This window comes from Pristis pectinata, chromosome 7 (assembly GCF_009764475.1).
Source record: "Pristis pectinata isolate sPriPec2 chromosome 7, sPriPec2.1.pri, whole genome shotgun sequence".
In the NCBI taxonomy this organism is placed as follows: Eukaryota; Metazoa; Chordata; class Chondrichthyes; order Rhinopristiformes; family Pristidae; genus Pristis; species Pristis pectinata.
In genome coordinates, this window is record NC_067411.1 from 49,257,977 (window position 1) to 49,273,842 (window position 15,866).

The window sequence follows — 15,866 nt, forward strand, 5'->3', positions numbered from 1 at the left end:
TAATAAAGGAGAGCTTATTATTGATTTGTGAAGAGTAAATCATGTTTGACCAATTTGACTGAGTTTTTTGGTTAGAGCAGAGAAGGTGGATGAGAGGAATTAAGTTGATGTGGCTTTCAAAAAATTGTTTGATAAAGTACCACGTTAACTTCATCAACAATGTCAAAAGCTATATGATAAAAGGGGTTGTATCAGTTTGGACAGAGAGACAGGAAACAGAGAGTGGTGGTAAAGAGCTGTTTTCTGATTGGAGGGACATGTACAGTGCAGTTCCCCAGAGTTTATTATTAGGACCACTGCTGTTTCTGATGTACATTAATGATTTGGACTTGGGGTACAGGGCATAATTTTGGACTGCGTAGATTACACCAAACTTGAGAGTTTAACTTACTGTGAGGAAGATAGTCATGGAATCGTAGAGCACAACAACAGGCACATTGCCCTACATGTCCATCTACACTAATCTCATTTTTCAGCACTTAGCCAGCAGCTTGCTATGTCTGGGTGATTAGGAAAGGCACTAGATTGCTCTTTAAAAGAGCCAACACAGTACGAGCCAAATGGCCCATTTCTGAACTGCACTCTGATTCTATGATCTGTTCTAACTTACATATTCCACATTTTAAGTCCTAGTAAAGGACTGTTTGAGCAATAAAAAGCTCATCCATACCTCAATGATCTTTAATAGCACCAAAATTACTTAACTTGCCTCCATTATCAAAATAAAACTTAAGTAATATGTCTACAATATTGGTACAACAGAAAGGCAGTAAGTGGAAAGTGGCTCATGATCTAATCCTCAAAACTCATCTGCCATCTTCAAAGAAGATAAAAAGGCTGGAAGTGATGAAGATTCGGATTTTGGACCTTGAACGATGGCTGGAGTTACTTTAGTGCATGCGTGAGACTGAGTGTTATATATTCAAAAGATAAAGTAGGTTAGTAGGTTAATTGGCTACTGTAAATTGTGTTGTTAAGAATCTGGGGGATTTAACAGGTGTGTGGGAAAAATAAAGTGGGATTAGTGTAAGTGATTGCTTGGTGGTCAGTGGGGGGGGGGGGGGTGCTGCATCAAAGGGCCTGTTTCTTATACTGTATTCATCTATGGCCAGTGCATGAGATGGTCACTCACAACTTGAGTGACCTCAGGCAGAAAGGGAATGATAAACCAGGAGGGCCAGGTTGCATCTGGCTTCCTCCTCGGCTACTCTTGTGTGTCCCTGATCTCCATCTCAGCTACTTCTGTAACTTGTCCAGCTTCCAGATTCATCGGTTTCTGTCACAGACCCGCAAACCAAACCAAATGATGGCCCTGGATTGTAGCAATGGATTCCAGTGTCACAGGGCATATGTATTGAAAGAAATGCTCAGGTAAAGTATTCATAAACATTTAATGGCATGATTTAAATGTTAAAAAACTGTAAGGTTTATGGATTTAAAAGCATTTTCTCTCAAAAGTGAACACCCCTACTAACTGTTGCAAATTACTGCAACTAATAAAACTAAATATTACCTTTTTCTTAATTTTGTCTGCCTTTCCCGCAATACAGCCGCAATTTTTCAAAGTTCATACCGCAAATTAAGTAGGGCCTTAAGTAGCAGTGTTTCTTTATGCAAATGACTGCCGCGACTGCACTATCCTGACATCTACTGGGAGAGGAGGTGAAGGGGCTGTATTTGACATTTACTGTTGGAACTGGAAACGAAACAGATACTAATCATCAATTCAGTCTACAGACTAGTTCCGGGTGAAGGCAAAAAAAAATCTGCTTTTCTTCTTAGCTCTGTGTGTAAAGCGTATGCTTCTGTGAGACAGTGTGGGGAGAGAGGGAGGAATCGCTAGAATAATCCAGGTTTGTGTTTTTGGGCGCACCAGGAAGGAGCGGGCGAAATTGCAACGAGTGTTTCTGTGTTGGGCTTTTCTATTGTGGCTACCACTCTGCCTGGATTTTGCTCTTCGCTGGGCAGAGCGAAGCACCAGCAGCGACTGTTCACCAGGAAATAAAGTCACAAACAAACAGCATGATCCCCGAAGCGGCCGCAACTTCGCTTTTTTGGTGACAATTTACTGCATTGATTCAAACTGCTGCAGAGCGAAGGCCAGGTGTCGGAAACTCGAAGTGACGAGTAAGTGTTTTATTTCCACTTCTTCTCTCCCAGTCCTTTCCTCGAACTAAGAATTAAAGCTTTATTTATACGCGTGTTCTTTCAACCAGGTGGTTTGCATTTTGCTACGGAGGCCTAATCCGGCATTAACATATCTAATATTATTTTAAAGTTATCCTAGAAATAATATGCACAGTTTTAAAAATATTCCATCTATTCTTGCTCGGGTAGTTTTAAATTATTATGATTCTTCACAAAGCCAGTCAGTGTTGGCATGCATCAGGTGGTTGACAATGTTGTACTGTGTTGGTGTTTTAGTCCCCATTTAGTGCCAGGCCTGCTGGGAGGTGTTGAACAGTTTCCAGTTAAATAGTCACTTGTAGAGTTTTGGTTCCATTTCATTTCAACTTCCTTTGGTAAGAAAACCTAAGTCTTTCTCCTTTTACAAAAAATGAGGGTTCAGGTTAAAAGAATAGGAGACTTTTTCTGCCATTGGCTTGGGGTTTCTTTAGCAAACCTTTTTTCTTGGGAAGTGATTAATCAAGTGATGGTTGTTGTGATATTTTGTGTGCTTGTAAGAAGTGAGACATATTGGTGGATGTTAAGACGTCCTTAATGTGAAGAATCTTCTGTGTTCCCAAGGTACTGGGGATGTCCCTAGTTGTTCAAAAGATGCCACAATAGCACATTCCCCACCCCACCAAAAGGTTTTCATTTTTTTAAAATCAACTAGCTAGTTCTGGGTGCAGGGCCTACAGTCCTGTCCCCAGAGCTATTTCAGGACTTCTCCAAAGTATTGCAGTACTTTACTGCAAAGTATTGAAAAGTACCACTATTCTGTGTGTAGGAGTGGGTAGGGCAATTGTCTACAGTGTGTGCACTTTCTTGTGGTTTCTCCTCTGTGTTCATGTTTGGGGTTACTGACCATCATACATTTGTGCACAAGCTGACCAGCTCCCCAGTAGATCCTCCAGAAGAGGCTGATAGCAAGCAGTCCATTGACTGGAGGGAGAAGCCTGGGAACTCTGACATTAGATCTGTGATTACTTATTTACGTACAGCAACCAATCATAGAACGCTGGAGCACAGGAGACTATTTGTCTTCTGGAGCCTGTACCAGTTCTTTGAGAGAGCTTGACAATTAAATCCACGGTAAGGAGACTATTCTACTTCTCATGCTGCTGTTAGCTCTTTGAAAGAGTTCTTCAATTAATCCCACTCATGCTCTTTTCCTGTTACCTGTCCAAGTACTTATCTGATTTACATTTTTAGGGTATTGTCAAATCTAATCCCACCACTGTGTTCAGCATTTCATTTTAACACAACAACCCAGAGGTTCTTGCAAACTACCCTAAGTTTGAGTCCTCTGATTACGGACCAACCCACCAATAGAAACACTTTTTTAATCAACTCTTATCAAGCTTTGAGTGAGAGATATCAGTAGAAGGCAGCCAGCTCAAGAAACAAGGCAACAGGTACATGTTCTAGAAGGCCACACCTGAAAAGGGTCTCTAATTTTGAACAGTAAATCTTTCCTTCAGCTTTTCTGTACAGAGAATAGTCCCAACCCCTCAGGTGTTTCCATTTTATTGACCTCGATCATCTCTGGTGTTGCTCTGTCAGATGTTGATGATGAAATACACTACAACCACTAATTTTTTTTAACAAAATAAACTTTATTCATAATAAAAGAAACTATATACAATAATAAAAACAGTGCAAACCTTCACATTCGTGTACAGATCAATTCTTAGTGTTACTTTTTATAAAAACCACAGCACCAATGCCACTCGTGTGGCTCCCTGGGGTGATACCCCAATCCCATATTTACAATATTTGAGGGGCTTCTTCGTCTGACCCCGCCCCTCCCTCTCCTGCGGCAGAAGAACCCTAGACTGTCGTCCTTCCCACCGAGCCCTTGCGTTGGCTGCACCCAGCTTCAGTGCGTCCTTCAGCACGTACTCCTGCAGCCTGGAATGTGCCAGTCAGCAGCATTCCCCTACAGACATCTCGCAGTGCTGAGAAACCAACAATTTTCGGGCAGACCAAAGGGCTTCTTTCATCGAGTTGATGACCTTCCAGCAGCAGTTGATGTCTGTCTCTGTGTGCGTCCCCGGGAACAGCCCGTAGATCAGAGAATCCTCTTACGCAGCTGCTGGGGATGAAACGTGACAAGGACCCTTGCATCTTTCGCCACACCCTCCTCACAAACCCACAGTCCACAAAGAGGTGGGCGACCGTCTCGTCCCCAGCGCAGTCCTCCTGGGAGCAGCGTGCGCTGGGGGTGATGTTCCGCCCATGCAGGAAGGATCTGACTGGGAGGGCCCCACTCACCGCCAGCCAAGCGAGGTCTTGGTGCTTGTTGGTGAGTTCTGGCGATGAGGCATTCTGCCAGATGGTCTGGACAGTCTGCTCAGGGAACCACCCCACAGTGTCCATCGAGTCCTTCCCCTGCAGTGTCTGCAGGATGTTTCGTGCTGACTACTGCCTGATGGACTTTTGGTCCAATGTGTTGTTCTGGAAGAACTTTTTCACGAAGGACAGGTAGTGTGGCAATGTCCAGAACAACCTTCAGCTGATTTGAGGAAAAAAATGTTTTAAGGGTCTAATGAGCAGCAGTGATTCCTGCCTTGTACACTTCAGAATCATGGAGAGCCAAAGAAGATATGTCAAACCACTGGAGGAGTGCCACCAATGCTGTTTCTGTACAAGCTTCCAAATCTATCCACTTCCAGGCCAACATCTACAGTGTCGATGCCCTGGTAATGTTCATTGGGTGGGCCAGATTGTTCATGCGCCCAGTACTAGACTCCTGAATCGTGGGAAGGAAAACAGAAAATACTTTGTGTTTTCTCAACATCTCCTTGAGATAACCTCCTCTCTGTCTCGTGGGAATCCCTGGACCACTCAGAATGGAGAAGTAGCATCTGGGAAAGTACAGAGTACAAGAAGTCTCTATAATGGGAGCATGCAGAGGCCACGTGCAAATAGTAGGAGGGGCGTACCGAATATTAAGTAACCCACCAACACAGCCCATCAAGTCCTGTGTGGAACCTGAAGACTCTGCGTCACTCTTCAACCACCCCCAGAATCCATTAAATCAGAGTAGAAGCAAGTTTTCCACAGCCCCTAGGGATTGCCCAAGAGGAAGAACTGCTCTGATAAATCTACTTTGCACTGCATACTGGTTATATGTTAATCACAGAAACATTGTTGATGAGCACAATTTAATAACGATAAGGCCTCATTTGAAAATCTATGGTGTATAGTTGAGATATTTCAAATTGTGATGACTGGAGAGGAGAGAGAGGTAAGTTAGATAGATATTGTTCAATGAATATTAACATTTGTCTCTGATTTCTCAACCTAAACATCAGTTTTCCAAACAAAACCAGCAAATGTCTTCATATTAAGCGTGCTGATTTGTAGCTCATCAGTTCAGTTCGTTTTAGCATTCTGATAAATCTTAATGCTGCTTTGAAATTTCCCCATGTAAACTCTGAATTGCTGAATCATATTTTATTTAAATTAACATTTTCAATATGTGTTCTGTCATCCTGACTGGAAATTTAGTTGCATTCTGGTTTTCTTCTTGTTACACTTGCATATCTCACAAATGAGCAGGATAGCTTGGAATGTTCCCAGAGAGGTGGGGCTGTGGATCAAAGCTGCTGGTTATGGAGAAAATGGGTGGGAGCAATAACAAAGTAAAAGAGAGCCTTGCATTTCTGGAGCACTTCTCAGAACAAACAAAGCACTTTACTGCCAATGAAGTTCTTGTAAACTGTAGTCATTGATGTAATTTGGCAGGAGGTTTGGCCACGGTGAGCTTCCACAGTCTACATTGTGTAATGACTAGGTAATGTACTTTTAGAAATGTTAGTTGAGAAATAATTATTGGCCAGGGCCTCAAGGATAACTTGGAAATAGTACAATGGCATCTTTTGCCTCCATCTGCAAAGAGGCAAATTTAATGTCTCATTTGTGAATAATATCTCATTTAATATCTCATTTGTAAAACGGTACTGATGACAATCCAGAACTCCTGCAGTACTGCATTGGAGCATCAGTTTAAATTATGGCTATCTTTTTAATCAATAAAGAAAAAGAAATAAGTGCTATTAAAATGCTTCCATTTGTATGATACAACACCCTCACTTTAGTTGCACCCTTTGACTTGAGCTAGGTTGTATGATCATCTTGGCCATAGTCCTTTATTACATGTTGTTAGATTAATGGCAATCACTCTGCAAGTAGACAAAGTCAGTCAACTAGAGGCTCCTCAGGATTGCATTTGCATTTCTGTAACTAAAATGCAACATTTTTTTCAAGGAATGGAATGTACTTTTTTAATACAAAACTATTCTGCCTACCTGCAAAAAAAAACTTGTTTTGCATTAGCCTGTGGCATATCCTTGAAGTAGAAGTAGATTTTCTTAGTGTCTTTAATTCAGGTTCAAAGATCTGGACACCAAGGTATAACACACTGATGAGTAACCTTTAACCATGTGACTCAGAATGTATATTTTGGCCTGAGGAAGGGTTGCATCTGTAGCTCGGCAGTCTTGTACCTTAGGTTCAGGGAATTTAGTGCAGAAGTTGATCACTTTTGTTGTTCACTATCCTTTTTCTTTCAATTACTTAAATTCATGAAAGTTGTAACTAAATTAAGAATTATAGAGCAACAGAGCACAAAAATAAGCATTATGGCCCACCGTATCCATGCAGACCATTAAGTACCTATATATACTAAGTCATTTACCAGCACTTGATCTTTAGCCCTTCTATACCTGTATAGAGATTTCTTAAATGTGAAAGTACCTACCTTCACCACCAATTAGTGCATTCCAGATTCCAAACACTGTCTGGGTGATTAAAGTTCTTCCTCGGATCCCCTCTAAAACTCTTTCCCATTACTCTAAACTTATACCCTTTAATTTTAGATACTGCTGCTATAGGGAAAAGCTTCCTACTACCTATCCTATCTATGCCCCTCAAAATGGTGCATGCCTCTATTGGATTCCCTCCTAATTTCCTGTGCTCCAAAGGAAACTGCCTATCCAGTCTCTCCTCATAACCAAAAGACCTCATCCCAGGCAATATCCTGGTGAACCTCCTCTGCACCCACTCTACTGTGACCAGAACTGTGCACAGTACTCCAGCTGTGGTGTAACCAATGTATAATACCATACCTTATTCTATGCCTCAGGTATTTAAGGCAAGTACCCAATGTGCTACCTTCACCACCTTATCCACCTGGGATCCACTTCAGGGATCTTTGGACTTGTACCTCATTACACTTTAAGGCATTGCCATTCATTGTATATGTGCTGCCCTTATTTGTCTTCTAAAAGTGTATCACCTCACATTTATCAGGATTAAATTCCATCCGCCATTGCTCTACCCAATTTACCAACTGATCAACATGATCCTGGAGCCTATGGCTATCCTCCTTTCTTGAAAAGTCTTGTGGGCACAAAATTCCAATCAATTTAATTAGAAACCTAACTGGATTTTGTAAAAAGGAACAAAATTCAGTCATTTCCGATAATGAAGAAACTATATGACTAGTACTACTGTTCAAATGCTCAGTAATGTTCTTACTAACTATAGCATGAGTGTGCTCACATTCAGCTGCATAAATCAGTGCAGTTTTTAAATTTCTGGGGTAGAAATGCATCGTCTTGTCATTTATGCTGAATGCACAATATGGAGGTGTGTCTGCTTTGAAGATAATTTTGGAAATTTGGTTCCATTGCCAGTGGAATTTAAATTCTGAAGCAGAGTTTAAACCACATACAGTGGCATGCAAAAGCTTGGGCACCCCTGGTCAAAATTTCTGTTACTGTGAATAGCTAAGCGAGTAAAAGATGACCTGATTTCCAAAAGGCATAAAGTTAAAGATGACACATTTCTTTAATATTTTAAGCAAGATTACTTTTTTATTTCCATCTTTTACAGTTTCAAAATAACAAAAAAGGAAAAGGGCCTGAAGCAAAAGTTTGGGCACCCTGCATGATCAGTACTTAGTAACACCCCCTTTGGCAAGTATCACAGCTTGTAAACGCTTTCTGTAGCCAGCTAAGAGTTTTTCCATTCTTGTTTGAGGGATTTTCGCCCATTCTTCCTTGCAAAAGTCTTCTAGTTCTGTGAGACTCTTGGGCTGTCTTGCATGCACTGCTCTTTTGAGGACTATCCACAGATTTTCGATGATGTTTAGGTTGGGGGACTGTGAGGGCCATGGCAAAACCTTCAGCCTGTGCCTCTTGAGGTAGTCCATTGTGGATTTTGGGGTGTGTTTAGGATCGCTATCCTGTTGTGGAAGCCATCCTCTTTTCATCTTCAGCTTTTTTTTACAGATGGTGTGATGTTTGCTTCCAGAATTTGCTGGTATTTAATGGAATTCATCCTTCCCTCTACCAGTGAAATGTTCCCCGTGCCACTGGCTGCAACACAAGCCCAAAGCATGATCGATCCACTCCCGTGCTTAACAGTTGGAGAGGTGTTCTTTTCATGAAATTCTGCACCCTTTTTTTCTCCAAACATACCTTTGCACATTGCAGCCAAAAAGTTCTATTTTAACTTCATCAGTCCACAGGACTTGTTTCCAAAATACATCAGGTTTGTTTAGATGTTCCTTTGCAAATTGCTGACACTGAATTTTACGGTGAGGATGCAGGAAAGTTTGGAGAAAAAAGGATGCAGAATTTCATGAAAAGAACACCTCTCCAACTGTTAAGCACGGGGGTGGATCGATCATGCCTTGAGCTTGTGTTGCAGCCAGTGGCACAGGGAACATTTCACTGGTAGAGGGAAGAATGAATTCAATTAAATTCCAGTAAATTCTGGAAGCAAACCTCACACCATCTGTAAAAAAAAAAGCTGAAGATGAAAAGAGGATCACTTCTACAACAGGATAACGATGCTAAACACACCTCAAAATCCATAATGGACTGCCTCAAGAGGCACAAGCTGAAGGTTTTGCCGTGGCTCTCACAGTCCCATGACCTAAAAATCATCGAAAATCTGTGGATAGACCTCAAAAGAGCAGTGCATGCAAGACGGCCCAAGAATCTCACAGAACTAGAAGCCTTTTGCAAGGAAGAATGGGCAAAAATCCCTCAAACAAGAATTGAAAGACTCTTAGCTGGCTACAGAAAACATTTACAAGCTAAGTTACCATGCAGGGTGCCCAAAATTTTGCTTCGGGCCCTTTTCCTTTTTTGTTATTTTGAAACTGTAAAAGATGGAAATAAAAAAGTAATCTTGCTTAAAATATTAAAGAGTGTGTCATCTTAACTTAGCTATTCACAGTAACAGAAATTTTGACCAGGGGTGCCCAGATTTTTGCATGCCACTGTACATTACAATGATGTGAATTCTGCACATACAGTTGGCTAGGATTTTGTACTCTGCTTTCCTGCCTGTGAATTGGGATTTTTACTCAGTGCATAAATATCAGAGTAAAACTGTAACTTTATTATACATACTGGAGAAACAAGAAGATAGGAAGGGCTACACAAAATTTTGCACAATTTGATCACAGTCAAACATTGAAGTCATATTTCTTGCAAGTATCTGGCTCATTCAAGTCACTCAATTTCCATTGAACCCTCGCCTATAATCTAAGGACAATTTAAATTTATATTTTATTGGCAAAAATAGATAGCAGTTCAAAATAATTTGAAGTATACTTTTTTGAGTAATTATTCTCCAGGAAGCTTTACTTCATTATTTAATGTAGTTATTTCTTCTACGAAATGTGGATCATTGACCAAGGAAATTACTTTAGCTGGGGTAAACTATGAATTAAAGTGACAGGATATCAGGGTCACCCTTGAGAACTGAACAGAATTATTCTGCAAAATGGTCACCCAGTCTGTGTTTGGTTTCTTCAAAATAGAGGACACCACATTGTGAGTTGCAGAAGAAACAAATCCCGTCGGAATGCAGAAAGGGGAGTGAAGAAAATGTGTCTGGTGATAGAATCTCATTAGAGGTAGCAGAAATAATGGAGGGTGACCTGTTGAAAGTAGAGTCTGGTGGGGTGGAAGGTGAGGACAAGGGATCCATTTTCTGGCTGGGAGGAGATAGAGTGAGAGCAGAAATGCATGAAATAGACAAGATTCCTACATTGTTAAGGAAAAGAATGGACTTCTTGAAAGCACTGGTGTGGAAAGTCTCATTATTGGACCAATCAGATTGAGATGAAGGAATGAGGAGAAGGAAATGGTGCAGGGTTGGAAGAGGTGCAGTTAAGATAGCTGTGGGAGTTAGCTTATAATGGATATTGGGAGCTAACCTGTCCCCTGAGACGGCGATAGAGAGGTCAAGAAAGTGAAGGAAAAAGAGTGAGTGAGAGCAGAGTGAAAAATGGACAACAAATGTAATGTTGAGTTCTGAATGAGTAGAGGATGCAGAACCAATACAGTGATCAATATAATGAGAAAAAGATTTGAAAGGGGAAGCTGAATAGGAACTGAAACAAGACTGTTTGACACATCAAACAAAGAGACTGGCACAGCTTTGGCCCTTGACTACATTCTTTGATTTTGAGAAAGTCAATGGAGTTGAAGGGAAAGTTGCTTTATGTCAGAACGAGTTCAGATAGGTGAGGGAGACAAGTTGCAAGGAAGCAAGATGAGCCTCTGTTCAAAGAAGAAGTGAATGACTCTCAGATATATCTTGGTGTGGGATGAAGCTAGAGAGGGATTCGATGTCCATGATAGAGATCAGTCAGATGGGAGCAAAAAACTGGAGCAGTCAAAGTGGCAGAGGGCAGCTGAGGTGATGTGGATGAAAGGGACTGGATAAAGGGAGAAAGAACAGAGTCAAAGTTGGAAGAAGTAGGTTTTGTGGGATAATAGCAGACTGAAACAATGGTAAGTCTGGATAATCTTGCTCATAAATCACGAGGAGTGGGCTCTGGCTGGTTTGGGAACTATGAGACTGGAGACTGGAAGAAAGATCTCCTTAGGAAAAGTGGTAGTGAGATCGGGCAGGAGGTAGAGAATCTTGAAGTCCCACATCACCAGGTTCAAGAATTGCTACTTCCCTTCAACTATTCGGTTCTTGAACCAATCGGCACAACCCTAATCACTACAGTATAGCAACACTACGATCACTTGGCACTAAATGAACTTATTTTCTTTTGTTCTAATTGTGTTCTTTCTAATAAAAATTGTGTATAATTTACATTTAATTTATGCTTTTCCTGTGAATGCTGCTTATCTAATGCTATGTGTCTATGATGTTTCTGCAAATGTTTTTCATTGCACCTGTGCATACATGTGACTCATGCATATGACAATAGACTCAACTTTGTCTTCCAGAGAGCCAAAGTCAATGGCTTAACGTGTAGTGGTGGGATTATGGTCCAGTGGGAGGTATGGGGAAGTGTCTGAGAACTGATGTTTGGCCTCGGTGAGGTAGTTATCAGTTTGCCAAATCACAATAGTACTGCCATTATCAGCAACAGACCTTCCAGATGAAGTGGCAATTCACTTGCACTTCTTCCATTATAGTGTATTGCAGTCAGTTCTCATGGTTTCTGCATTGGAAAAATCAACACGTTGGCTGACCACTTTGCAGAATGCCTCTATTTAGACTGCAAAGGTGACCTGAGGTTCCAGTGTCCTGTCATTTTAATTCTTCATTCCATTCTCACCCTGACCACTAACTTTGACTTGCATTGCTCTAACACTACCCAGTATAGGTGATGAAAGAGGATCTCATCTTTAGAGTGCGTATGGCACAGTCATCGGAATTTTAATATTGAATTTAGCATTTTAAGGTAACTCCCTTTTATTTTCTCATTGAAAGTGGCTGTACCTTTCTGTTTCAGTTTGTTTCAATTCTCAATTCTGTCTACAACTGTCGGTTTGTAAGGTAATTAATTTACCTTGACACTTTGGTTGCTATCTTTTCACTCTCCCGTCTGCAATTTAAAAACAATAGCCTTCTCACTTTTCCAGTTTTGACGTTTGATAACACGTCGACTCTATTTCTCTCCCACTGATACTGCTGGAACTACTAAACACTTCCAACATTTTCTAGTTTGGGTTTACATTGTTTTACATAAGACAGTTATTCTGCATCATCTAGGATTTTATAGTGGACTGCAATTTTTATTGACTACTCAATCTAACATAGGACATAGAGCACAAGACAGACCCTTCAGCCCGTGATGTTGTACCAAACTAATTAAGCCAATGATTCCTAATTAAGCTATTCCCTCCTCCCCACACATTGACCATATCCATCTCTCCTTTACATAATCTTCAAAAAATGTTATAGAAGGAAATGGTCCTTTAAAGGGTGCAGGGTTGGAAGAGGTAGCTGTGGGAGTCGGTGGAAATGTGAAATTAGAAGTGTGGAAAATAACCAGCAGGCCAGGCAGTATCTGTGGAGATAAAAAAGAATTAACAGTTCAGGTCTTTTGAATTGTTGTTCATAGTTCCCTGAAAGTGGCAACACAGGTCAATAGCGCAGTGAAGAAGGCATGTAGCATGTTTCCCTTCATAAGTTGGAGCATAGAATTGGGAGCTGGGATGTTATGTTACAACTTTACAAAACACTGGTTAGGCAAAAACAAGCTGCTGGAGGAACTCAGTGGTCAAGCAGCATCTGTGGAGGCAAAGGGGTAGTCGACATTTTGGGTCAAGATCCCACATCAGGACTGAAGAGGGGAGATGGTAGAAAGAGGTGACGGGGGTGTTGATGCGGGGGCTGGCAGATAATAGGTGGAACCAGGTGAGGAATGAAATGATGGGCAAATGGAACTGGGAGGGTGGTGGAGTTGGGAGACAGTGGCTGGTGGGTAATGTGTAGAGATAGAGACAGAAAAAAAATGGTCTAATCAGGCAAATGAGATTAGTGTAGATGAGCAAGAAGGTCGACATGGACATGGTGGGCCGAATGGCCTATTTCTGTGCTGTATGATTCTACAATTCTAAAGGTTGTTGAATATTTACTGCCAACTTACCAAGTAATGCAATATTTCTTTAACCATCAGCCTATATCCTTGAACAGTGATGTAGTCATCCAGACTGATCATTACCCTTGTGCTCTTGATCTGACTGAAGCATCATGTTCAGCAGAACTGATCAGATATTTTTATGATAATTTATCAGGCTTGCATGGCATATTTTCAACTTTTGTTAAGCAAAAACACAAAACTGTAATTTCTAAATGTGCAGTATAATAAGATAACTATGGTGGATGGTCACAGTCTCTTTCCCAGGGAAGGGGAGTCTAAAACTAGAAGGCATAGGTTTAAGGTGAGAAGGGAAAGATTTATAAGTGGACCTGAGGGGCAAGTTTTCACACAGAGGTTGGTGGGTATATGGAACAAGCTGCCAGAGGAAGTGGTAGAGGCAGATACAATCACAATGTTTAAAAGACATTTGGACAGGAACATGGATAGGAAGCATTTGGAGGGATAGGGGCCAAACACAGGCAAATGAGACTAGCTCGGGAAAATACCTTGGTTGGCATGGATGAGTTGGGCTAAAGGACCCATTCCTGTACTATGACTTTATAACTAAATCCCCATCAGTGTGAGATTGCAATGAGATGCAATCTCACAGTTTTCTGTAGGGACGTGTTTTCAATTAAAGGTATAATGCCCATATTATTCTTGTTTTGAATTTCAAGGATATATCAAGAACAGAACCAGGTTTTCATTAATAAATAACATTAGAATGAAAGCCAAAAAAAAACCTGTAGATGATGAAAATCTGAAATAAAAACAGAAAATGCTGGGAACACTCAGCAGGTCAGACAGCAACTGTAGGGAGAGAGAGAGAGAGATAGACTTGATGTTTCAGGTTGCTGTCCTTTCTTCAGAAAGCTCAGCAGTATGCCATAACGAGCCTGTATTTGTAAATGGAAATTGCATATTTTTTGGGGGAGGAGAAACCTTATCAAGTAGTTCAATGAATGAGAAAGATATTTAATTCCAAGAGACCAAGACCAGTGCCTCAGCATAATGGTAATAACAGCACAGACAGAGTTAGCAATGTGTCAGCAAAACGAACAGAGCTTTATTTTTCCTTATCTGCTTTGCAAAGAACTTTCTGTTACCTGCTTGAGATATCTAGGCACGCAAGTTACATTGATTTGTATGAAATTTGATCTGGATTATGAAGACATTTTTCTGATACATTGAAAAGGTCTGGATGGTGCAGTGGATTTGGCATTAACTTTTTTTGAGATGAGAGGTCGTCTTCTGGCATGAAGATGGGCAAATTAAAGGGGCCAGTGGACAAATGTAAAATTGAATTCGATAGCAGATCCATCTGTCCTCAGAAGAAAAGGGAAAACAAGGCTATGCCATAAAAGCATCTCCTTTCTCTCTACCTCAACCTCCTTCTGATAAAGAGTCTCCATTTAAAGCATTAACATTTTTCTTCCCCTTTAAGACAATTTACCCAAGTTGAGTGAGTGGGCAAATGCATAGCAGGTGAATTATAACATGGTTAAATGCAAAGGTTTCCACTTTATAGGAAAAGCAGAAAGGTGGAGTATTATTTAAATGGTGATGGATTGGAAAATGATGTATAAATGGACCTGAGTGTCGTAGCATGGAAATAAGCCCTTTAGCCCACTTGCTCATGCCAACCATTGTGCTACTCTCATTTTCCTGCATTTGGTCCATCTCATTTTCCTGCATTTGGTCCATATCCCTCTTAAACCCTTCCTAGCGATGTACTTATTCAAATGTCTTTTAAATGCTATTGTATCTGCCTTAACCACTTTCTCTAGTAGCTCCTTCCATATATGCACCACCCTATGTGTGAAGAAGTTGCCCCTCTGATCCCTTTGTAAACCTTTCGCCTCTTATCTTAAACCTATGTCTTCTAGTTTTTAGTCTCCCTTCCTTGGGGAAAAAGACTATATGCATTCACCCTGTCTATACCCCTCACAATCTTATACACCTCTATGAGGTCACCTCTCAACCTTATACGTTCCAAGGAATAAAGTCCTAACCTACCTCTCCCTAACTCAGTCCTTTGAGTCCTGACAGCATCCTTGTAAATCTTCTTTGCATTTTTTCCAGTTCAATGATGTCTTTCCTATAACAGGGCGACCAAAACTCTACACAGTATTCCAAATACAGTCTCACCAATGTCTGTACAACTGCAACATAACGTTCAAACTTCTGTATTCAATGCCCTGACTGATGAAGACTAGCGTGCCAAATGCCTCCTTCACCACTCTGTCTATCTGTGATGCTGCTTTTAGCGAGCTATGTACTTGTACTCCTAGGTCCCTCTGTTCTACAACACTTCAGGGCTCGAACATTTAAGGAAATGGGGAGATGTTGTTGATATCTGTAATTACTACAAGTAATTCAAATCAGGGTTTCAAAATGTTCACTAGGGTTTCAAAGCAAACATGTAGTTCCAGCAAGTAGTTAAGAAGGCAAATGGTATATTAGTGTTCTTTACAAGAGGTTTTCAGTACAGAGCAAGCATGCCTTGCTGTAACTACACAGGCAGGACTGTCGTATGAGGAGAGATTTGGTCAGTTAGGCCTGTATTCACTAAATTTAGAAGAATGAGAGGAGATCTAATTGAACGATACAAAATACTGGCGGGGCTGGAGAGACCCTATGCAGAAAGGATGTTTCTCCTAGCTGAGTGGGGGGAGGGGGAGTAGTCTAGAATCAAGAGTTGCAGTTTAGGATACATTTAGGATTGACAGGAGGAGAAATTTCTTCATTCAAAGCTGGTGAACCTGTGGAGTTTCTAACACCA

The 15,866-nt window shown here is 40.9% G+C and overlaps 1 protein-coding gene across 1 annotated transcript in view; it reads left to right on the top strand.

The window, feature by feature from the left end:
• The first annotated feature begins 1,762 nt into the window (after positions 1 to 1,762).
• The window catches only part of LOC127572263 (tyrosine-protein kinase JAK2-like), a 223,318-nt gene continuing 209,214 nt past the window's right edge, over positions 1,763 to 15,866 (top strand). The window contains 1 exon segment of the mRNA XM_052019271.1: positions 1,763 to 2,127. The gene's annotated coding sequence lies outside the window, so the exon portion shown is untranslated.